General features: G+C 37.6%; 1 protein-coding gene and 1 pseudogene across 2 annotated transcripts in view; one reads left to right on the plus strand and one right to left on the minus strand.

The window, feature by feature from the left end:
• The window catches only part of LOC105492696 (enhancer of polycomb homolog 2), a 142,472-nt gene that overhangs the window by 62,350 nt on the left and 54,400 nt on the right, over positions 1–25,722 (plus strand). The gene's annotated exons all lie outside the window — the stretch shown is intronic.
• LOC139357107 (peptidyl-prolyl cis-trans isomerase-like 1 pseudogene) lies at positions 9,035–9,568 on the minus strand (annotated as a pseudogene).

The raw sequence follows: 25,722 nt of genomic DNA on the forward strand, positions 1-25,722 counted from the left end.
TATACAAAAATTAATTCAAGATGGATTAGTGACTTAAATGTTAGACCTAAAACCATAAAAACCGTAGAAGAAAACCTACGCAATACCATGTAGGACATAGGCATGGGCAAGGACTTCATGTCTAAAACACCAAAAGCAATGGCAACAAAAGCCAGAATTGGCAAATGGGATCTAATTAAACTAACGAGCTTCTGCACAGCAAAAGAAACTACCATCAGAGTGAACAGGCAACCTACAGAATAGGAGAAGATTTTTGCAATCTACCCATCTTACAAAGGGCTAATATCCAGAATCAACAAAGAATATAATCAAATTTACAAGAAAAAAATCAACCCCATCAAAAAGTGGGCAAAGGATATGAACAGACACTTTTCAAAAGAAGACACTTATGCAGCCAACAGGCACATGAAAAAATGTTCATCACTGGTCATCAGAGAAATGTCAGTCAAAACCACAGTGAGATATCATCTCACACCTGTTAGAATGGCCATCATTAAAAAGTCAGGAAACAACAGGTACTGGAGAGGATGTGGAAAAATAGGAAAGCTTTTACACTGTTGGTGGGAGTTTAAACTAGTTCAACTATTACGGAAGACAGTGTGGTGATTCCTCAAGGATCTAGAACTAGAAATACCATTTGACCCAGCGATCCCATTACTGAGTATATACCCAAAGGATTATAAATCATGCTACTATAAAGACACATGCATACGTATGTTTATTGCGGCACTATTCACAATAGCAAAGACTTGGAACCAACCCAAATGTCCATCAATGATAGACTGGATAAAGAAAGTGTGTCACATATACACCATGGAATAGTATGCATCCATAAAAAAGGATGGGTTCATGTCCTTTGTGGGGACATGGATGAAGCTGGAAACCATCATTCTGAACAAACTATTGCAAGGACAGAAAACCAAACACTGCATGTTCTCACTTATAGGTGGGAATTGAACAATGAGAACACTTGGACACAGAGCGGGGAACATCACACCCCAGTTGTGTTGTGGGGTGGGGGACTGGGGGAGGGATAGCATTAGGAGAAAAACCTAATGTAAATGACAAGTTAATGGGTGCAGCAAACCAACATGGCGCATGTGTACATATGTAACAAACCTACATGTGCACATGTACCCTAGAACTTAAAGTATAATAATAATAAAAAAATATATATATAATTCACTTTTCTCTTTGAAGGGAGGCGTGTAGCAAAGGCAGTTAGTTGATCATTAATATGAGTTCAACTTGATATTTACAAAAGCAAACACCTGAGAGGCCTGTGAAAGTAGCTTTAGCTCGAAATCATAGCAAAAAACAAAACAAAACAAAACACTATTTAAACTTAATTATGTAAATTATGTTGAACTGTGTTAAGATATGAAGTTATGAAGGTTAGCAATGAGATTTCGTAACTGAAATTTTAGAAGATATTTCCCAGATGTTTGTTCAGATGAGTGTTATTTCTTTCAGAGTAATATCACTGGGCTTATGAGCTGAATGACATTGTAGCTGTAGTGTCTCTGGAGAGATACATGATTAACCAAATGATGGAAGTTTTTTTCTTTCTAGTTTTCATGCGTTATGAAAGTATAATTTTTTAAATTTAAAAGTTAGAGGCTTGAAACAAAAGGATTTCTATTTTCTAAATTTTAAAATTAATACATTTTATTTAATAAATGACATTTTAAATAATTTATTTTAATATATTTCTGTTTAATGAGTATACTTTTTTGGCCCAAATATATATTTGTTTATAGTTAAAATCAGTGTGTATATATAATTTTAAAAAACTAATGTGCTTTATATTTTAGAGCAGCTTTAGGTTTAGCCAAATTAAGCAAAAATTAGAGTTCTGCTGGGTGAGATGGTTCACGCATGTAATCTCAGCACAAGTTAGCTGGCCGTGGTGGTGCATGCTCGTGGTCCCAGCTACTTGTGAGGCTGCGGCAGGAAGATCACTTGAGCCCAGGAGTTTGAGGCTGCAATGAGTTATGGTCGTACCACTGCACTGTAGCCTGGACAACAGAGTGAGACCCCATCTCAAAAAATAAAAAGAGAGTTCCCATATACCTCCTGTATCCGTGCATGCGCACGCGCACACACACACACGTTCCTCCACTGACATCCAGGTGTCTTAGACTGGACACACACACACACACACACACACACACACACACACTCCTCCACTGACATCCAGGTGTCTTAGACTGGACACACACACACACACACACACACTCCTCCACTGACATCCAGGTGTCTTAGACTGGACACACACACACACACACTCCTCCACTGACATCCAGGTGTCTTAGACTGGGTAGAGACTTATTGATTTTATTGATCTTTTTAAATAATCAGCTTTTGGTTTTATTGTTTTTTTTCTATTGATTTCCTGCTTTCAGTTTGATTAATTTCTCCTCTTTTTTTCTTATTTTGCTTACTTTGGATTTCATTTGCTCTTCTAGTTTTCTAAAATGGAAACTTAGATGATTGATTTTAGATCTTCTTTCCTAATATAGGCAGTCAGTCCTATAAATTTTTCTCTAAGCACTACTTTTCTCTGTCCCACAAATTTTGGTGTTACATTTTTGTTTTCAATCAGTTCAGAATATTTTAAAATTTCTTTTGAGATTTTTTCTTCGATCCGTGTATTATTTTAAATAACATATTTAAAATACTTGGGATTCTAAGTATTTTGGGATTTTCCAGCTATATTTTTGTTTATTCATTTCTATTTTAGTTCCTTTGTGATCTTAGGACACATTTTATATCATTTCTACTCTCATAAAATTTATTATTTTTTTTTGTGGTTCAGAATGTGGTCTTTCTGGTGAATGTTTCCATGTGAGTTTTAGAAAATGTGTGTTCTGCTCTTTTTGTGTGAAGTATTTTATAAATGCCAATTAGATCAGTTGACTGATGCTGTTGAGTTTGAGTATGTCCTTACTGATTTTTTGCTTGCTGTATCCGTCCATTTCTGATAGAAGGCTATTAAAATTTCCAACTACAAAAGCGGATTCATCTGGTTTTCCTAGCAGTTCTATCAATTTTTGCCTCACATAGTTTGTTGCTCTGTTGTTAGGCACATACACATTAAGGATTGTTATATCTTCTTGGAGTATTAACTCTTATCGTTATGTAATGTGCCTCTTCATCCCTAATAACTTTCCTTGCTGTGAGGTCTGCTCTGTCTGAAGTGATTATAGCTACTCTGGCTTTGTTTTGATTGGTGTAAGCATGGTATATCTTTCTCTGTTCCTTTACTTTAATCTGTGTGTGTCTGTATTTTAAGTGGGTTTCTTATAGATAACAATTTGGGTCTTGTTTTTGTTCCACTCTGATCATCTCTTTCAGTTGGTGTATTTAGACCATTGATATTTAAAGTGATTATTGATTTCCTTGGGTTAATTAATATCTACCATATTTGTTAATGTTTTCTATATGTTGCCCTTGGTCTTTGTTTCTGGTTTTGTCTTCCACACTTTTTGTGCTTTTAATTAAGAATTTTATGCTTCTATTTTCTCTCCTTTCTTAGCGTATCTATCATACTGTTTCTTTGTGTGTGTGTGTGTATGTGTGTGCCCTAGAATTTACACTGTACATTTACAGTTAATCCAAGGCCACTTGCAAGTAGCACTATAATGCTTCACAGGTTGTACAAGTACTTTATAATAAAAAATTTCAAATTCCTCCTTTCTGTCCCTCATAATCATTGCTCTCATTCATTTGACACACAGACACACACACAATGTGCCACATAACAATGTTTTGATCAGCGATGAACAACATACACAATTATAATGGAACTGAAAAATTCTTATTGCTTAGTGATGTCATAGCCATTGGAATGTTGTAGAACAGTGCATTACTTAGACGTTTGTGGTGATGCTGGTGTAAACAAATCTGCATTGCCAGTCATATAAAAGTATAGCACATATAGGCCAGGTGTGGTGGGTCACACCTGTAATCCCAACACTTTGGGAGGTTGAGGCTGGAAGATTGCTTGGGGCCAGGAGTTGGAGACCAGCCTGGGCAGAGACTCCGTCTCTACAAAAAATGAAAACAATAGCCAGGTGTGGTGATATATTCCTATAGTCCTAGCTACCCAGTAGGCTGAAGCAGGAGGATTACTTGAGACTAGGAGTTTGTGGTTACAGTGAAGCATGATCACGCCACTGTACTCCACTCTGGGCAACATTGTGAGATCCTGTCTAAAAATGGAAAAGGAAAAGTATAGCATGCTGGCCAGGTGCCATGGTGGCTCATACCCGTAATCCTAGCACTTTGGGAGGCATGAGGCAGGAAGGTCCCTTGAGCCAAGGAGTTTGAGACCAGCCTGGGCAACATAGGGAGACCCTGTCTCAATAAATGAATAAATAACGATTATTCACAGTACTAATACTTGATAATGATAATAAATATGTTACTAGCTTATGTATTTACTATTCTATACTTTTAATCATTATTTTAGAAAGTACTTCTAGCCTGAGGTCCTTCAGGAGGTATTTCAGAAGACATTATTATAGGAGATAATAGCTTCATGCAAGTTATTGCCCCTGAAGAGCTTCCAGTGGGACAAGATGTAGACATGGAAGACAGTGATAATGATGATCCCGACCCAGTGTAGGCCTAGGCTAATGGGTGTGTTTATGTCTTAGTTTTTGACACAAAAAATTTACAAATAAGAAAAAGCTTATAGAATAAGAATTTAGAGAAAATATTTTGTACAGCTGTATACTGTTTTAAGCTGTGTTATTAAAGAGACAAAAAGTTGAAAAAGGTAAAAGTTTATAAAGGGAAAAAGTACAGTAAGCTGTTTAATTTATTATTAAAGAAAAAATATTTTTTTAAGTTTAGTGTAGCCTGAGTATAGTCTACAACAGTGTAATGTCCTAAGCCTTTACATTCAGTCACCCCTCAACTTACCCAGGCAACTTGTCATCCTGTAAGCTATATTTATGGTGTGCCCTGTACAGTATATACCATTTTTTTCTTTTATACTATAGTTCTACTGTACCTTATCCATGTTTAATGTTTAGATACAAAGATACTTCCCATTAGTTCACAGTTGCCTACACTAGCATGCTCTACATATTTGTAGCCTGGGAACAATAGGCTACAGCATATAGCGTAGGTGTGTAGTAGGTTGTACCATTAGGTTTGTGTAAGTACACTCTATGATGTTCCCACAATGAATGAAATCATCTGACAGATGCGTTTGTCAGAATGTTTCTTTTTTATTTCTTGATTTTAAGTTCAGGGGTACATGTGCAGGATGTGCAGGTTTCTTACATAGTTAAACACGTGCCATGGTGATTAGCTGCACAGATCATCCCATCACCTGGGTATTAAGCCCAGCATCCATTAGCTATTCTTCCAGATGCTCTCCCTCCTCCCACCCCCATGTGTTCTTATCATTCAGCTCCCACTTCTAAGTGAGAACATGCAGTATTTGATTTTCTGTTCCTGTGTTAGTTTGCTAAGGATAATGGCTTCCAGCTCCATTCATGTCCCTGCAGAGGACATGATCTCATTCCTTTTTTTGGCCGCATAATATTCTGTGGTGTACATGTACCACATTTGCGTTAGTCTGTCATCGATGGGCATTTAGGTTGATTCCATGTCTTTGGTATTGTGAAGAGTGCTGCAGTGAACATGGATTTATGTATCTTTATAATAGAATGATTTATATTCCTTTGAGTATATACCAAGTAATGGGATTGCTGAGTCAAATGGTAATTCTGTCTCTAGGTCTTTGAGGAATTGCCACACTGTTTTCCACAATGGTTGAACTAATTTACACTCCCACCAACAGTGTAAAAGCGTTCCTTTTTCTCCACAACCTCACCAGCATCTGTTGTTTTTTGACATTTTAATAATCGCCATTCTGACTGGTGTGAGATAGTATCTCATGGTGGTTTTGATTTGCATTTGTTTAATGATCAGTGATGTTGAGCTTCTTTTCATGTTTGTTGCCTGCATGAATGTCTTCTTTGGAGAAGTGTCTGTTCATGTCCTTTGATCACTTTTAATGGGTTTTTTTCTGGTAAATTTGTTTAAGTTCCTTGTAGATGCTGGATATTATATCTTTGTCAGATGGGTAAATTGCAAAAAGTTTCTCGCATTCTGTAGGTTGTCTGTTTACTCTGGTGATAGTTTCTTTTGCTGTGCAGAAGCTCTTTAGTTTAATGAGATTCCAATTGTCAAGTTTTGCTTTTGTGGCAGTTGCTTTTGGTATCTTTATCATGAAATCTTCGCTCATGCCTATATCCTGAATGGTATTGCATAGATTTTCTTCTAGGGTTTTTATAGTTTTGGGTTTTCCATTTAAATCTTTAATCATCTTGAATTGATTTTTGTTTTTGGTATAAGGAAGGGGTCCAGTTTCAGTTTTCTGCATATGGCTAGCCAGTTCTCCCAGCACCATTTATTAAATAGGGAATTCTTTCCCCATTGTTTGTTTTTGTCAGGCTTGTTGGAGGTCAGATGGTTGTATGTATGTGATCTTATTTCTGGGTTCTCGTCTGTGTGTCTGTTCTTGTACCAATATCATACTGTTTTGGTTACTATAGCCTTGTAGCATAGTTTGAAGTCAGGTAGTATGATGCCTCCAGGTTTGTTCTTTTTGCTTAGGATTGTCTTGGCTACTCAGGCTCTTTTTTGGTTCCATATGAATTTTAAAATAGTTTCTTCTAATTCTGTGAAGAATGCCAATGGTAGTTTAATGGGAATAGCATTGAATCTATAAATTGTTTTGGGCAGTGTGACCATTTTCACAATATTGATTCTTCCCACCCATGAACATGGAATGTTTTTCCATTTATTTGTGTCCTCTCTGATTTCTTTGAGCAGTGGTTTATAGTTCTCCTTGAAGAGGTCCCTCACTTCCCTTATTAGCTGTATTTCCAGGTATTTTTTTTTGTGTGTGTGGCGATTGTGAATGTGAGTTCATTCGTGATTTGGCTCTCTGATTGCTTATTATTGGTGTATAGGCAGGTCAACAATTTTTGCACATTCATTTTATATCATGAACCTTGCTGAAGTTGCTTATAGGCTTAAGAAGCTTTTGGGCTGAGACAATGGGGTTTTCTAGAAATAGAATCATTTTATCTGCAAACAAAGATAATTTTACTTCCTCTCTTTCTATTTGAATACACTTTCTTTCTTTCCCTTGCCTGATTGCCCTGGCCAGAACTTCCAATTCTGTGTTGAATAGGAGTGGTGAGAGAGGGCATGCAATCTTTGTCTTTGCTGATTTTTAAGGGGAATGCTTCCAGCTTTTGCCCAATCAGTATGTTATTGGCTGTGGGTTTGTCATATATGACTCTTACTATTTTGAAGTATGTTCCTTGAATACCTAGTTTATTGAGAGTTTTTATACATGAAGGGATGTTAAATTTTATTGAAGACCTTTTCTCTATCTATTGAGATAATCATGTATTTTTTTGTCTTGAGTTCTGTTTAGGTGATGAATCACATTTATTAATTTGCATATATTGAACCAGCCTTGCATCCCGGGCATGAAGTCTGCTTGATTGTGGTAGATAAGGTTTTTGATGTGCTGCTGGATTCAGTCTGCCAGTATTTTGTTGAAGAGTTTTGCATCAAGGTTCACCAAAGATGTTAGCCTGAAGTTTTCTTTTTTGTTTTATCTCTGCCAGGTTTTGGTATCAGGATGATGCAAGCCTTATAGAATGAACTAGGGAGGAGTCCCTCCTTTTCAGTTTTTTGAAACAGTTTCAGTAGGAATGGTACCAGCTCTTCTTTTTACCTCTGGTATAATTTAGCTGTGAATCTGTCTGGTCCTGGGCTTTTTTTGGTTGATAGACTATTTATTACTGCTTCAACTTTAGAACTCATTATTGGTCTATTTAGGGATTCAGTTTCTTCCTAGTTCAGTCTTTGGAGGGTGTATGTGTCCAGGAATTTATCCATTTCTTCTAGATTTTCTAGTTTATGTACATAAAGGTGTTTATAGTGTTCTCTGATGGTTGGTTGTATTTCTGTGGGGTCAGTGGTGATACCCCGCTTATCATTTTTGATTATATTTGTTTGTTCTCTCTTTTTTTTTTTTTTTTTTCAACCATCAATGGCATTTTATTTTGGAAGTTTCTATGTATTACATAGGTATTAACTTCCTCCCTCTCCTACTCCTCCCCACAAAATCCAGAAAGTTATTTTTATACATAAACAACTGAACATATAAAAATCTCGGACCTAATTTCTCTAAAGTCTTGGGTTAAAAGAACTTGAGTGGCGCTTCTCCTTTCTGAGAGGACTACTTCTTAAGGAGGATTCATGGTCTGTCCTTTGCTCACTACAGATTTCTCCTCTTCTCTGGGAAAAAGATGGTCAATGCTTCTGCTTCCTTTTAATAAATTAATTTCTTGATTATTATACATTATTATTCCCCACTTGACACCTTCTTAGAAACTTGATTGTTGGATGCATTTTTTATTTGGCAAAAATTCAATGTGGCTTTGCGTGGGATGTCTGAAGTGTCAGAAACAGCAGTGTTGATGTTCTGGTTTTGAGAGGGAAAATATATAGAGAGATGCATACATTTCCTAGAATAACAAATGTAAGACTGAAATAGGGTGTGCACAGAGTTAAAAGGGCTGATAGACACTACTTGGTTTGGAATTCTGTGGCTGTCAACAATCAAGGACTGCAGTATAGGCCAGAATACAAATCTGCTTAGGAAGAAGTTTGGTTAGGCAAAACCACTGAGAAATGACAGTGTCTGCTACATTGTTCAAAGTATATCAGAGCAGACATGCACAAGAAGCAGCATTATGAGTCATGTGTAGTAAGTAGTCACCTAAACAGGGGCATTTGTGCAAATGCTCTGGCAACCTAGGCACTGGGGGAAGAGAAAGGAAGCATCCTATTAAAATGTACTTCCATCTCTAACTCACCCAAGACCCCAGGCCTCCTAAGCTTCATGATTTGCAAAGCCAAAATGAAGTTTAGCATTACATGTCATTCTATGTCATTTGGAAGCTGGGGCTATCTCAGAAGAGCTGCTCAAGAGGGTAGCAAGTCTACCCAGAAGGGTATGCCTTAGTGATCTTCACATCATCCACAGGGCGGTCCTGGGAGTTTGTTTCTACCATTCCCATGTGATTCACCATTCCTATGCTCTGGCACACTCAGCCAATAATGGTGTGTTTGCCATCGAGCCACTGGGTGGGGGCAAGGGTCACAAAGAACTGGCTGCCATTGGTGTCTGGCCCCGCATTGGCCATTGTGAGAATTCCAGCCCCCGTGAATTTCAAGTCTGGATGAAGTTCATCTTCAAACTGTTTGCCATAGATAGATGCACCACCTCGACCTGTCTCTGTTGGGTCACCTCCTTGGATCATGAAGTCTTTGATAATTCTGCGGAATTTTGTGCCATTGTAGTAACCTCGACGAGCCACCTCAGCAAAGTTCTTACAGGTCTTTGGAGCATGCTTCCAGTACAGCTCCAGCACAATGATTCCCATGCTGGTCTCCAAGTAAACGTTGGGTGGCTGCCAGGAATCTGGGGGAATAACCGCCATAGCAAAGCCGGCGGCGGAATGCTTCTGTTTTCTCTTCTTTATTAGCCTAGCTAGTGGTCTATCTTATTAATTTCAAAATAAAAACCAACTCCTGGATTCATTGGTTTTTTTTTTTTTTTTTTTTTTTTTTTGGGAAGAGTTTTTCTTCTCTCTATTTCAGTTCAGCTCTGATACTATTTCTTGTCTACTACTAGCTTTGGGGTCTGTTTGTCCTTGGTCCTCTAATTCTTTTAGTTGTATTGTTAGGTTGTTAACTTGAGATCTTTCTAGCTTCTAGATGTGGGCATTTAGTGCTATAAATTCCCCGCTTAACACTGCTTTAGCTACATCCCAGAGATTCTGGTACATTGTATCTTTGTTCTCATTAGTTTCAAAGAAATTCTCGATTTCTGCCTTAATTTCATTATTTACCCAAGAGTGATTCGGGAGCAGGTTGTTCAGTTTCCATGTAGTTAGTTGTGCGGTTTTGAGTGAATTTCTTAATCTTGAGTTCTAATTTGGTTGCGCTGTGGTCTGAGAGACTGTTTGTTATTTTTTCAGTTCTTTCGCATTTGCTGAGGAGTGTTTTACTTCCGATTACATGATCAATTTTACTCAATTAAGTGCCGTGCAGCGATGAGAATAATGTATATTCTGTTGTTTTTGGGTGGAGAGTTCTATAGGTATTTGTCAGGTCTACTTTATCCAGAGCTGAGTTCAGGTCCTGAATATCTTTTAATTGTCTTTCTCTGTGATCTAATATTTTCATTAGGGGTGTTGAAGTCTCCCACTGTTATTGCGTGGGAGTCTAAGTCTCGTTGAAGATCTCTAAGAACTTGCTTTATGAATCTGGGTGCTCCAGTATTGGGCACATATATATTTAGATTAGTTAGCTGTTCTTGTGGAATTGAACGCTTTACCATCACGTCATGCCCTTCTTTGTCTTTCTTGATCTTTGTTGGTTTAAAGTCTGTTTTATCGAAAACTAGGATTGCAACCCCTGCTTCGTTCTGTTTCCCATTTGCTTAGTAAATTGTCTCCTGTCTCTTTATTTTGAGCCTATGTGTGTCTTTGCATGTGAGATGGGTCCCTTGAAGATAGCATACCAATGGGTCTTGATTCTTTATCCAGCTTGCCATTCTGTGTCTTTTAATTGGGGCAGTTAGTCTATTTACATTTAAAGATAGAATTGTTATGTGTGGATTTGATTCTGTCATCATGCCAGCTGGTTATTTTGCAGACTTGTTTATATGCTTGCTTCATTGGGGCTGGTCTGTGTACTTCAGTGTGTTTTTGTAGCGACTGGTGACTGTTTTTCCTTTCCATATTTAGTGCTTCCTTCAGGAGCTCTTGCAAGGCAGGCCTGATGATGAAGAATTCCCTCAGCATTTGCTTGTCTGAAAAGGATCTTATTTCTCCTTTACTTATGAAGCTTAGTTTGGCCCAATATGACATTCTGGGATGGAAATTCTTTTCTTTAAGAATGTTGAATATTGATCCCCAGTCTCTTCTGGTTTGTAGGATTTCCATTGAGGGGTCCGTTAATCTGATGGGCTTCCCCTTGTAGGTGACCTGGCCCTTCTCTCTGGCTGCTCTTAATATTTTTTCTTTCATTTTGACTTTGGAGAATCTGATGATTATGTGTTTGGGGATGATCTTCTCATGGAGTATCTTACTGGGGTTCTCTGCATTTCCTGAATTTGAATGTTGGCCTGTCTTGGTAAGTTGGGGAAGTTCTCCTGAATGGTATCCTGAAGTATGTTTTTCAACTTGGTTCCAACTCTCCTCATCACTTTTAGGTAACCCAATCAGTTGTAGATTCAGTCTGTTTACATAATCCCATATTTCTCAGAGGTTTTGTTCATTCCATTTCCTTCTTTTTTCTCTAGTCTCGTCTGCTTGTCTTAATTCAGAAAGCCAGTCTTCCAGCTCTGAGATTCTTTCCTCTCCTTGGTCTGTTCTGCTATTAATTCTTGTGATTGCATTGTGAAGTTCTCGTGTCGTGTTTTTTAACTCCGTCAGATCATTTATCTTCCTCTCTAAACTGGCTATTCTGGTTATCACCTCCTGCATAGTTTTACCATGATTCTCAGCTACTTTGCATTGGGTTAAAACATGTTCTTTTAGCTCAGTGAACTTCATTATTACCCACCTTCTGAAGCCTACTTCTGTCATTTCAGCCATCTCAGTGTCAGCCCAGTTCTGAGCCCTTGCTTGAGAGATATTGTGGTCATCTGGAGGAAAAGGACACTCTGACCTTTTGAGTTTTCAGTGTTTTTGCATTGATTCTTTCTCATCTTTGTGGGTTTATCTACATTTGATCTTTGAGGTTGCTGACCTTTGGGTAGGTATTTTGTGGTTTTTCTTTGTTGTTGTTTTCTGTTTGTTTTTCTTTTAATAATCTGGTCACGCTTCTGTAGGGCTGCTGCAGTTTGCTGGAGGTCCACTCCAAACCCCATTTGCTCTGGTTCTTCCTGTACCTGGAGGTATCACCAGTGAAGCCTACAAAACAGCAAAGATGTCTGGAAGCGCCATCCCAGGAGGATACTGACCTATTGCCACCTGAACGTGCCTGTAGGAGTGGTTGGAGACCCCAGTTGGGAGTTTTCACTCGGTTAGGAGGAATGGGATCAGGGACCCACTTAAAGCAACAGTTTGGCTGCTTTTTGTTATAGCAGCTCTGCTGTGTTGGTGATCCCTTTAGCCACCATTTGATCTGGGCTCTGCAAACCTGCAAACCCCACTGGCTGAACTGACTGAGGAGCCCGAACGGCTAAGGTGGCAGCCTGCCCCACTCCTCAGGCACTCCATCCCAGGGAGAAATTGGAGCTCTTTCGGCCCATAGAACATGGGTGGTGACTAGAGGCTCCGGCTGGGAGGACCCGCCCCACAAGGAGGAGTCGATTGGGGGTTCTGCTTACAGAATCAGTCTGGCCATGCCTTAAAAAAACGGCTGTGTCATGTTAGGGAACTGCCTCTGCCCAGGTAGCAGCCCTCCCCTCTCCTGGACACTTTGTCCCAGGGACAGGTAAGAAAGGTAAGAGCTCTGTCAGGTCATGGCTGGAGGGCCTGGCTGGGAGGTCCCACCCAGTGAGGAGGAATGGATCTGAGCTCCACTTAAAGAAGCAATCTGGTCACTATCTTGCAAAGCCGCTGTGTTGTGCTACTGGGGGGACCCTTTCTAGTCCAGATCATTTGGACTCTCCAGGGTCCGCAGGCTGTAACAGCTGTGTTGACCAAACAGCAGAGATGGTGCTGGCGTCTCCGCACAGCCTATTGCTGGTGGCTGCTTCGAATTCCAAGCCAGTGGGTCTTATCTTGTGAGGTATCATGGAAGTGGGCCCACAGAACAAGGCTGCTCAACTTTCTGGATTCTACCCCCTCCTTTGGGGTGTATGTGAACCGCCTGCCTTGTCTGAGTTGCAGACACGTTGGTTGGAGATCCCAGGACTGGAGTATATAAAGCTCCTGGGTCTCTATGCATGCCTAAACAGCTGCTCTGCTGAGACTCCACGCAGCTCAGTGTGTTGGACCCAAGGCCCTGGTGGCGTGGACTCACAAGGGGATCTCCTGATCTCCGGGTTGCAAAGATCCGTGGGAGAAGCGTTGTTTCCCTGGGTCGCATAATCACTCGTCACTTCCCTTGGCTGGGGATGGGGGTTCCCTTGGCTCGTGTTGCTCCCAGATGGGCCGTCGCGCCACCCTGCTTTTCCTCGCTCCCTGTGGGTCGAGCTGTTTCCCTGATTAGTCCCAATGTGACTACCTGGATTATTTCAGTTGAAGGTGCAGTATTCACTTGCCCCTTTCATTCCTCTCCATGAGCACCACAGACTGCAGCTGCTTCTAATCGCCTGTCTTGGCCCTGTCCCCAGAATGTTTCAACTTCATTAAGCAATGCATGTCTATATCTGTCTGTATGCTATGTGTAAGTAAAATGCTTATATATGTAAGCATACATAATTGAATATATTGTTCCTATTGTTTTGAACAAACTGTTGTCAGTTAGATAATTAACAGTAAGAAAAATAAAAGTTTTTGTTTTATCCTTTCTCCCCAGTACTCTTCCTATGTTTATGTAGATCTGAGTTTCTAACCAATATCATTTTTCTCCTCTCTAAAGAACTACTTTTAAGATTTCTTATAAGGCGGGTCTACTGGCAACAAAGTCCTCAATTTTTGTTTGTCTGAGAAAGTTTTTATTTTTCCTTCACTTTTGAAGGGTAATTTCACAGAATACAGAATTTTAGGTTTGTAGGTTTTTGTTTGTTTTTTAACTCAATACATGAATTATTTCACTCCATGCTATTCTTTCTTCCATGATTTCTGAGGAGTATCTGATGTGATACTTTATCTTTGCTCCTTTGTAGCTAAGGTGTTTTTCCCCCTTTGGCTTCTTTCAAGGTTTTTTCTTTACCTTTGATTTTCTGATGTTTGAATATCATATGCCTAGGTATAGGGTGGTTTTGTTTGTTTTCGTTTTGACTTTTATCCTCCTTGGTGTTGTTTGAGCTTTCTGAATCTGTGGTTTGGTGCCTGACATTAATTTGGAGAAATTCTCAGTCATTGGTACTTCATATATTGCTTCTGTTCCTTTCTCAGAATTTGCATTATGCATATTTAGTAGTAGTCTATTCTGTTTTATTCTTTTTTTTTTTTTTGCTTTGCTTTTCAGTCTTGGAAGTTTCTGTTGTCATATCATATTCCCAGGCTCCAAGATTCTTCTGTCAGCTGTGTCCAGTCTACTATTGAGCCCTGCAGATACATTTCTATTATATTAAATAGTAATTTTTATCTTTGTTTCTTTTTCTGTTTTTTGTTTGTTTTAGAATTCTCATCTCTCTTCTTATATTATTCATCTGTTTTTGCATGTTGTGTTTTTTCCATTAAAGCCTTAAGTATATTATAGTTTTCTGAAATTCCTGGTTGGAAAGCATTTTTGTCATATCTGACTCTGATTCTGATGTTTGCTTAGCTGCTTAGTATGTCTTATAATTTTTCTTGAAAGGTGGACATGGTGTAACTGGGTAAAGGGAACTGCACAAATACAGGACTTTAATGATGCGGTTTTTTGGTGTGTTTTGTGGGGTGAGATTTTATAGTTTCGTGATGAGGTCTGTCTTTTGATGAGCCTCTGTCTCTGGACTGTGAACTTCACCAGTGCTTCTCAGTTTTTCCCCCTTAGGGTGAGACAGGCTGGCTAGAGGAGGCTGGAGTTGGGTATTTCTCTTCTCCTGCATGGAAGACTAGAGGCAGCTGGACTCATCTTTTTCCTTCCCCCAGGTCTGATAGGCTTTGATAAAACCCAAGCAGAAGACATACACACAGCTAACAAGCATATGAAAAAATGCATCACTAATCATTAGAGAAATGGAAATCAAAACCACAATGAGGTACCATCTCACACCAGTCAGAAAGGCTATTATTAAAAAGTCAAAAAATAACAGATACTGGTGAGATGCAGAGAAAAGGGAATGCTCATGCACTGCAGGTGGGAATGTAAATTAGTTCAGCCATTGTGGAAAGCAGTGTAGCGATTTCTCAAAGAACTCAAAGCAGAATTACCATTCAACCCGGCAGTCCCATTATTGGGTATATACCCAAAGAATTATAATCGTTCTACCATAAATACACATCCACATATATGTTCATTGCAGCACTATTCACAGCAGCAAAGACATGGAGTCAACCTAAATGTCTATCAACAGTGAACTGGATAAAGAAAATGTGGTACATATACATGATACATATACACATATAGCCATAAAAGAACGAGATCATGTCCTTTGCAGCAACATGGATGGAGCTAGAGGCCATTATCCTAAGTAAACTAAGACAGGAACAGAAAACCGAATACTGCGTGTTCTCACTTATAAGTGGGACCTAAACATTGAGAACACATGGATACAAAGAAGGGAACAAGAGACACTGGGACCTCCTTGAGGGTAGAGGATGGAAGGAGGGAAAGGATCGAAAAACTTATCTATTGGGTACTGTGCATATTACCTGGGGGATAAAATAGTCTGTATATCAAACCCCCATGAGATGCAATTTACCTAATAACCTACACATTGTAGCCCTGAACCTAAAATAAAAGTTTAAGAAAAAAAGCAGATTATACTCTGATAAAATTGTTTCTCTTGATTGCAGGCATTGTTAAAAACAGAATGCTCTGGCACATTTCAAAATGCTTACCTTTCTGGAAACACAAAGATATTTTTTCCTTAAGTATTCACTGTGAGAACATGGTTGAGTTCTTGAAAGGTGATACTCACAAAAGTGTAAGGGCTTCCCAGTGACTGGGATGCCTGGAGTTTTTAATCTCTCAGAATTAGCCATACTGAGTCAATTACAGTTTAGGTTTTCCAGCCCTCCTTCCTCTCCCCCATTGGTTTTCAGGAAGGTTTCTGCTAGTGGGTTTCTGTTCCCTTAAGTTGTGATTCTGTGTATTCACCTCTGTCTCCAGTTTTGAGTGTGATTTTTTTTGAGTGTGCCCTGTGACCTCACAGATTTAAGTGTTGTTTATTTTCAGTTTGTTCAGCTTTTTACATGTTGTTAAGATGGGGTGGCAACTTCTAAGTTTCTTACGTACCTACCTGGAAACCAGAAGTCTTACTTAACAATTTTGTTTTCAGCTTTTTTTCACCCAGTGTTTAGACTTTTTTCCATATCGTTGTCTCTGTAATTTTTTATTGGTTGCATAATTTTTGAGGTTGATCTATAGTAACTTAAATTTCTTCTGATTGAAACAATTGGATTTATAACTTTCTAGAGGGTTTATCGTTGATAACCTTGTTTGCATTTGTAGCTTTGTCTTTTTAATTCTTAGAGATTTATTTAAAAAAAAACTTCAAAAATCTCTTGTGGAATTTTTAGTGTTTTAAAAATGTCTTCAGTAGTAATATTTGTCTTTTGACAGAATGGACTTTAATTTCAGAAAATCCATTCAGAGCCAAGTATGGTCAATAACTTAGATATTATTTTGGTTTTAAAGAAGTTTTTGACTGTAAAATGTAGGGCTCTTTTATGCAATTTATAATCTTATTCTGAAGACAGTTTCAGAGAAGAGTTCCTCAAATGTTTTCTTTATTTTTATTGGAATATGTATGATCCATAAGGATTAAGATAATAACTTATTTATTTTTTAAAAAATAAATTTTTCTCAATTTTTTGTTTTATAATTTTTAACTTTTACAAGTTTTAATAGATATAATGTACACATTTATGAGCTACATTGTGATGTAGTACATATAAATGTTAGTGACCAGATCAGGATAATAACATGTCCACCATCTCAAGCATTTATCATTTCTTTGTGGGGAGCATTCAGTTATCCATCAGTGCTATAGAACACTAAGACTTATGCCACCTATCTAGCTGTAACTTTGTATTCGTTAACAAATTAATTTTTCTTTTTTTAAAGAAAAATCTCGTTTTATCTTCACCTCAGTGAAAGCAAAATGATCTGAGTAGGTTTTGTATTCTGTTCTGAAATATAAACAATTTAAGGCAATAGTTTAAAAAATTGGAAATAATTGGAGAATATTGCAGCTCATTCATTCACCAGTGTTAGTTGACCCACTATATATAAGCTCAGTTTTCATGATATAAAGTCATTTTTTATCTCCAGCCTCAGTCAAGAATTTTATTTTTTGTATAGTAACTGACAGTATCTGGCCACTCTTTTGGGAGATGTTTCTAGTGAATTTTTAGTCATTGATGATATTGAAGCAGGAACGTTGGTCAAGATGTCATATGGGGAGTTTGGGAATTTTAGTCCACTGACTGTTGGAACCATTTCTGAAGGATCTAGAATTATAATGTCAGATAGGTTGTTTTGAAGCGAACATGGATAGCACTGGAAGAATAAGGTTATAGTTAAGGAGTGAGACCCTAGCTGCAAATTCACCTCTTCTTTATTGGGTGGTTGGGGGCAGGAAATATTTTTCAGCTCTTTGATTACATTGGCCTTGTTCTAGTAATATTTGGTATATAGTGTTAAGAGAAATTGAAATACTGATGAATTTTTCTAATTTTTTGGAATACAGAATTCAATCTTTAAGAATCTTTATGTCTTAGAGTTGGCATAGATTTATATTAGAATACAAGAGATAGGTTCTGAGAAAGTTGTGTTTAAACATTTTGTTTTGCTTTTTATTTTGAGAGTATTTTAATTAAATTTTAAAAATTTGACCTTCTTTCCAGTTTATAGAGAAGTTTCAAGAATAATATAATGAATTCTGTCTACTGTTCTCCATGATTCATTAAATATTAACACTTAACAATATTTGCTTTCTGTTTTTTTAACTCTTTCTCTATATCACTCCTCTCTGTGTCAGCCTCTTTCTCCTCACCATTATTTTCATTCTGAACCCTTTTAGAGTAAGTTGCAAATGTTATGCTTCTTTACTTCTGAGTACTTCAGTGTATGGTTTTTAAAAACGCAGAATTCTTTTATATAACCACAGCATTGTTATCAAAATCAGTTAGTTGTCATTGATACAGTACAATCTGTTGACCTCGTGCGTAATTTAATAATTGTCCGAATAATGTCCTTTGCAGTGAAGGAAAATCCCAAATAATGCATTGCCTTTACTTACCATGTCTCTTCAGTCTACTGCTGAGTCTTTTTGTTCTTCATGCCACTGACATTTTTAGAGTACAGGCCAGTTATTTTGTCAAAAGTTCCTCAATTTGGGTATACTTGTTTCCTCGTGACATGATTCAGTTTCACATGTGGTTTTTTTTAATGTCTTATTGTGGTAAAATATACATAACATAAATTTACCTTCTTAACAGTTTTTAAATGTACATTACAGGTATATAGTTTAACTATGTCACATTGTTGTACAACAGGTCTCTAAAATTTTTACATATTGTAAAACTTAAACTATGTATACCCATTGAACAACCTCCTGATACTCTCCAGCCCCTGGCAACCACCTTTCTACTTTTTGTTTTTAAGAATTTGACTACTTTGGATACATCATGTATGTGGAATCATGCAGTATTTTTGTCTCTTTGTGGCTGGCTTATTTCATTTAGCATAATGTCCTCAAGATTCATCCATGTTGTAAACAAGATTTCCTTTAAGACTGATAATAGTCTGTTGTGTGTATGTACCATCTTTTTTTTTTTTTACCGTTAATTGGCCCATGGACATTTGGGTTGCTTCCTCTTCTTAGCCATTGTGAATAATGCTGTAATGAACATGGATGTGCACACGTCTCTTCAAGGTCTTGTTTTCAGTTCTTTTGGATATATACCCAGAAGTGAGATTGCTGGATCATATGGTAGTTCTATTTTAAATTTTTTCAGAAACTACTGTTTTTCATAAGGGCTGTACCATGGACAGTAGTACACTAGTTACATTCTTACCAACAGTGCACAGTTCCACTTTCTCCAGATCCTTGCCAACATGTGTAATTTTCTGTTAGTTTTATAGTGACCATCCTAACAGGTGGGAGTTGATGTCTCATTCTGGTTTTGATTTGCATTTTCCTGATGATTACTGATGTTGAGCATCTTTTTATATGCCGGCCATTTGTAGATCGTTGTTGTTTTTTTAATACTTAAAGAATTTTTTTTTTCATACCTCAAAAGAGTTGAGTATGTATATCTTCTTTGAAGACCTGTCTCTTTAGATCCTTTGCCCATTTAAAAAATCTTTAAATTTTTGCTTTTGGGTTTTTGTTTTTGGGTTTATTTATTTATTTATTTTTGCATTTTTTGTTTTTGAGTTTTAGGAGTTCTTTATGTATTTGGATATTAATTGTTTATCCACTACATGATTTGCAAATATTTTTCCCGTTCCATAAAGTTGCCTTTTCGGTCTGTTGATTGTTTCCTTTGCCCTGAAGAAGTTTTTTAGTTTGATGTAATGTCATTTATCTGTTTTTTCTTTGTTACCGATGCTTTAGTGTCATATTCAAGAAACCACTGTCAAATTCAATGTCATGAAGTCTTTCTTCCTATATTTTCTTCTAGGAGTTTTATAATTTTGTGTCTTACATTTAGGTGTTTAATCCATTTGAGGTTGATTTTTAAATATAAGGTAAGGATCCAGCTTCATTCTTTTGCATGTGGATATTCAGTTTCCCCAGCTCATTTGTTGAAGAGACTGTCCTTTTCCCATTGTGTAGTCATGGTATCCTTGTCAATCATTTGACCATATATGTCAGGGTTTATTTCTGGGGTTTCTGTTCTGTTCCGTTGGTTTATATGTCTGTCTGTATGCCAATTCCATACTGTTTAAATCACTGTAGTTTCAAAATCCAAAGACTACTGTTTCAAATATTTCTGATGTCTTCTGTATACTGAGTTTATATCTTTGTCCATTCACTTCCTTGCGAACATTAAAACAACAACTCAGTTAAAAAATAAATACTGTTATTTAACTTTTCAAGATCCTTACCATGTAGTGGCCTATGAAGATATGTTCACTTTCTGTGACATATTTATTATTTTATACCATTAGATGTTCTTAGTGGAATTTCTTTTTTTGTATATATAATGTTATTTTAACATTAGTTTTTACTGGTTAAGCTAGGGTATTGCCTGAACACAGATGTGAGTAAAACTTCTTGCTTTCATTCTATACTTGTTGAGAGTGAATGAGAAAGATTAGTAGATTGGAACAGAAAATGTGGGAGAATCTCTCATGATACAGAGGGATCGCTGATCCAGAATATTTTTTAAAACCCAAAATTGTCTCTAGATTCACAAAATAACACGATCTTGTTTTATTTAAAAAGATAATGCATTCAAATGATTTCAAAAGAAAAGTGTATAAAAATAAACTCACTCCTATACACTTTCCACTCCAACCACCCCTCCTTTATAAGTGAGCACTTTTATTAGTTCATGTGTTATTTTAGGGTTTCAAGCACATAGGAATTTGTATTCGTTTCTTTTCTCTTTTGAGACAGAGTCTCACTCATTTCATCACCTGGTGATCACTCATGGCTCACTGCAGCCTCAACGTTCTGCACTCAAGTGATCCTCCTGCCTGAGCCTCCCCAACAGCTGGCATCACAGGAGCTTACCATGTTGCTCAGGCTGGTTTTGAACTCCTAGGTTCAAGCAGTCTCCCACCTCAGCCTCCCCAAATACTAGGATTACAGGCAGGAGCCACCACACCCTGCCAAGAAAGTGTATTTTTAAACCTTCTCTTATATCTGTATGCTTTTTAAAAAGCACCTTGCTGTTGTTTTGGGTTTTTCGTTTTTGTTTTTGTTTTTTTTTTTTTTTTTTTTGCTTAAGAATATAGTCTCAAAATATCCCATATTAATATGTACATATGTTCTCATTTTTTTTAAATCACTGCATAATAGTCCATTGTTTAGGTGTGCTCGTTTATTATCCAATTTCCTAGAAAAAGCAAACTTAGTGCTGGGCACAGAGCTCATACTTGTAATCCCAGCACTTTGGGAGGCCTAGACGTGAGGCCAGAAGTTCAAGACCAGACCAGACAATATAGTGAGACCCCATCTACATAAACTAAAAAGTTAGCCAGGTGTGATGGTATATGTCTGTAGTCCCAGCTATTTGGGTGGCTGAAATGGAAGGATCACTTGAGCCTAAGATGTCGAGGTTACAGTGAGCCATGATCGTGCTACTGCACTGCAGCCTGGGTGGCAAAGTGAGGCCTTTTCTCTTTTTTCTTTTTTAACAAAAGGCCAGACGCGGTGGCTCATGCCTGTAATCCCAACACTTTGGGAGGCCAAGGCAGGCAGATCATGAGGTCAAGAGATAGAGACCATCCTGGCTAACGCAGTGAAACCCCATCTCTACTAAAAATACAAAAAATTAGCCGGATGTGGTGGCAGGCGCCTGTAGTCCTAGCTACTCGGGAGGCTGAGGCAGGAGAATGGCGTGAACCCGGAAGGCGGAGCTTGCAGTGAGCCGAGATCATGCCACTGCACTCCAGCCTGGGCCACAGAGCGAGATTCTGTCTCAAAAAAAAAAAAAAGAGCAAACTTGGATTGTTTTCTTTTTGTTATGTGTTGCAAATAGTTCATGGTGAATAATGGATAACCATGAACAAATAGAATTTTATAGAGGTGTGATGGTATCTGTTACAGAAGTTGCCAAATCACTCTATAGGAGTTATACCATTTTGTACTAGCTTGTACAAGAGTACTTGTTTTCCTACACCCTATCAAAAGACTGCTTTTAGTTTTGAAATTTTGCTAATCTGACAGGTGAAAAATTATATACCTCAGAGTAGTATTTTTTTAATAAGCCTTTTATTTTGGAAAATTTTTAGATTTACTGAAGAGTGGCAAAGGTAGTGTAGATAGTTCCTGTATCTATACGTCTCATCCAGTTTTAGTTTCCTTTAACGTGACGTCTTGCATTACCTTTGTCAGAACTAGGAAATAATGTTGGTACATTATTATTAACTAAACCCAGACTTTATTTGAATTTCTCTCAGGATCATTTTAGTTTAGATTTCATGTTAAGAATGAGGTTGGGTATCTTTTCATCTATTTAGGAGCCATTTGCATTTTTACCTTCTGAACTGTTACTGTCCTTCACCCAGTTTTCTATTTGGTTGTTATAAAGCAACAAGGGATGGAAAATCTGAAGAAAGAAAAAACTAAGAAAATGCAGAGTTAGAGGGAGAATAAAAGGGTCATTATCTTTACACAACTGCCTTTTAAAATAATTATATATATATATATTCTTGTATCCCCTAGGTTCTGTCTAATATCATTAGGTTCTGTCCTCTCTATAATTATGAAAATCCTTCCCTGAAAGATGTACAGTATCCAGTTGCCCATTCCTACGGCCTGTGATTCTCATAGTTGTCATCATTACCACTAATTTTGGCCAGTAATATTTGTTGTTTATATAAAATGTGAATTTTGCAAAGGAGGAAAGGACTGTAGTTAGCTAGTCAGCAAAAAGTCTAGGAATAATCTTGATTATGGCATGCACCTGGAGCTTTAAAAATATTAAATTAGTCAATAGTCTTGGATTCCATTACCTTGTAGAATATGGCTTTGAACTTTTCTGCACTTCATTTTCTTGAGTTGTCAATTGGTAGAGGTGGGAGTTGTGCATATGATCTGCAGCCAAGTTTTATAATTCTTGGAAGTCTGGAGGATTCAACGTGAGGAGTCCTAGGTGTCAGCATTCAGGATCTTTTAGTACATGTTTAAGCTGAGGTTGGAAGCTAGGTCAGAACTTTGGAGAGCTCCAAACAAAGGAGGTTATGGTGCTTGGGTTGCTTCTGAACTTTTAGATACATTTGCTTTTCATTAGCTATCTTTAAGATTATTGAAGCCTGAGAACCTTAAAGGTTTACGGATTTTTTAAAGTTCAGTGTATTTCACAGTTACCACAAGTAAAGTTTATAATGTTTTAGAGCAAAGACTGTGGGTTTAGAGCAGTATTTCTCTAAACATGATCCAACATCACTTGGGAACATGTTAGAAATGCACATTAACAAGCCCCACCCCAAATCTACTGGATCAGAAACTGATGATCAGGCCCAGTACCCTATGTTTTAACAAACCCTTCAGATGATTCTGGTGAGTGCTAGAGTTTGAGAAACACTGGCTTACAGGTTTTCATGATACTCACATCAAGGAGGGGCATCTGAGTCTTTGTCAGATTCCATGATCTCCTTAGGGTTGAGATATATATAGGCTCTAAGGAAAATATAGTATTTTAAATACTTCTTTGTTCATATGTCTACCTACTGAGAGCCCATTTTAGTATACTAGGATCCATTTAACTGAAAGATATACAACAGCACTATTGCTAGACTTGTAAACTATTCAATTCTGCTTTCTTTAAATCTAAATTTTATATATGTGCATACAACTTCATTGAACATATGGTCCTGCTTGAAAATTGATTTGTATCATATAGCTTTTATCCAGTCTCGTTTTTGATAATTTTTATCTCTTGCAATTAAGGATATCCTCTCTGCTTTCCTGTCTTTGTTCCTGCTGCTCTCTTTAGAATGCCCTTGCTTCTACTTTCTCTTGGCCATTTGGTATTAGTACCTAACCTAATTTGGAAGAGACACAGTTATACATGTTGTACTTGAGGTACAGTCAGTGTTGGCTGTTACTGGATTCATTGGAGTAGTAAAAATAGTTTTGAAAAGTTATATAAGAAAGGAAATACAGAGTTGGAAGAGGAGGTAGACCAATGAGATTTTAAGTGAATGACACTTTCTGAGTGCTGTTGTTAATGCTCAAAATAATCACCTTTAGAAACAAGGTGTGGTTGTGTTTCTGTCTTATTTAGTTGCCTGCTATCAAGAGGTTTAGATATTGACAAATAATTTCCAGAAGTAAACATTTAGGATTTTGTTTGTTTGTTTGTTTTTGAGGCAGAATTTCACTCTTGTCACCCAGGCTGGAGTGCAATGGCACAATCTTTGCTCACGACAACCTCTGCCTCCCGGGTTCCAGCCATTCTCCTGTCTCAGCCTCCCGAGTAGCTGGGATTACAGGTGGCCGCCACCACAGCCAGCTAATTTTTGTATTTTTAGTAGAGACGGTTTACCATGTTGACGAGGCTGATCTCGAACTCCTTACTTCAGGTGATCCACCTGCCTTGGCCTCCCAAAGTGCTGAGATTACAAGTGTGAGCCTCTGCGCCCGGCCAGAAATTTAAAGATATATGAAAGTAGGGGCTTTGTATAAAGATGGATATTGCTTCTCTTTACATTAAAAAACCCCACCATTGATAATTCATAGATAAATGTTGGAAAGCTTAAATGTTTAAGTCTAACAAAAATAATCTTTTGATTTATCTGTATCTTTGCTCCCTTTGACAGCCCAAAGAATTTTTCCTTACTGCTATTATGATTAGAAAGGTTCAATTTAGCTTCTGTGTGGTATAGTGGGGAAAGTACTGAGCTCATTGTTCATTTACTGATTGGTAAGATTTATAAACAGTATCTCATTTATTTACAAAAAGCTACCACAGAGACTTTGCAGTCTTTTGTAACAATTGATAAAAAAGAGTGAATGTCAGTACTACATGGAAGTTGTTCTGGCTCTTTTATGGTTTTTCCTCACCAAGGGGAGCTAGTATCAGGAAATAAAGTAAAATCTTCATTGGGAAGAGTCAAAGAGTTCTTTCAATTCTATTCTAACAAAATTCAAAATGACTGCCTGTACCTAAGGGGTCCCTTTCCCAGAGAGGTATACCCGCAGTCTTGCACAACTCTTATCTAGTGACTGGTTGCATTTTCTCTCGACGCCCTCAAACAGTGCTCTATTGCAGTCTGTTTGTCTCAGCACCCACAAGTCAGTGATTCCATTCTGTTATTTTTGTCTTTTTTTTTTTTTTTTTTTTTTTTTGAGATGTGGTCTCACTGTGTTGCCTAGGCTGGAGTGCAGTGGCACGATCTCGGCTCACTGTAGCCTCTGCCTCCCGGGTTCAAGCGATTTTCCTGCCTCAGCCTCCCAAGTAACTGAGACTATAGGTGCGCCCTACCGTGCCCAGCTAATTTTTCTATGTTTTGTAAAGACGGGATTTCACCATGTTTGCCAGGCTGGTCTTGAACTCCTGACCTCAGGTGATCCACCCACCTTGGCCTCCCAAAGTGCTGGGATTACAGGCATGAGCCACTGTGCCTGGCCATTATTGTCTATTTTTAATATCCCTTGAAGTAGTAGCCAGCCACTCTGAGTGGCTTATGTGGTCATCTAAAATAGTATTTATAGTTTGTTTAGACTTGGACAATACAATGATAAGTTTTTTTATAAACCTGTATTTTTGTATACAATTTTGCATATAAAGGATTTTTTTTAGGAATGTCTGTCATGTTATAGCAGACATATTTGTATTTTTCATAATAATGTAAATCAAATTATAGTGGTCAATTCTAAATATAAGTGAATAGCTCTTGGTTTTTTTCAGTTAATAAAAAACAAGAAGCTAACTTCAGAGGCCCAGAAATAAATTACTGGCCAAATTTAGACTTGAACTTTTTAGAGCTCGTCAGTCCTTAAGGATGATTTTAATTTTTTAAAGAATAATAGATTTCTTGCTGTTATTCCCTAAGAGTATTCCAATACCCTAAGAGTATTCCAAACAGTGTCTCTTGAAAATATCACGTAAGATTGTTTTCTCTGCATATGGATGGTGAAGCTGGAGAGAGGGCCTAGAGAAGAAACCATACCACAAAGAGTGAAATTTTGAAAATTGTACTTCCTTAACAGCCTTT

The sequence above is a fragment of the Macaca nemestrina genome, chromosome 11 (genome assembly GCF_043159975.1).
Source record: "Macaca nemestrina isolate mMacNem1 chromosome 11, mMacNem.hap1, whole genome shotgun sequence".
In the NCBI taxonomy this organism is placed as follows: domain Eukaryota; kingdom Metazoa; phylum Chordata; class Mammalia; order Primates; family Cercopithecidae; genus Macaca; species Macaca nemestrina.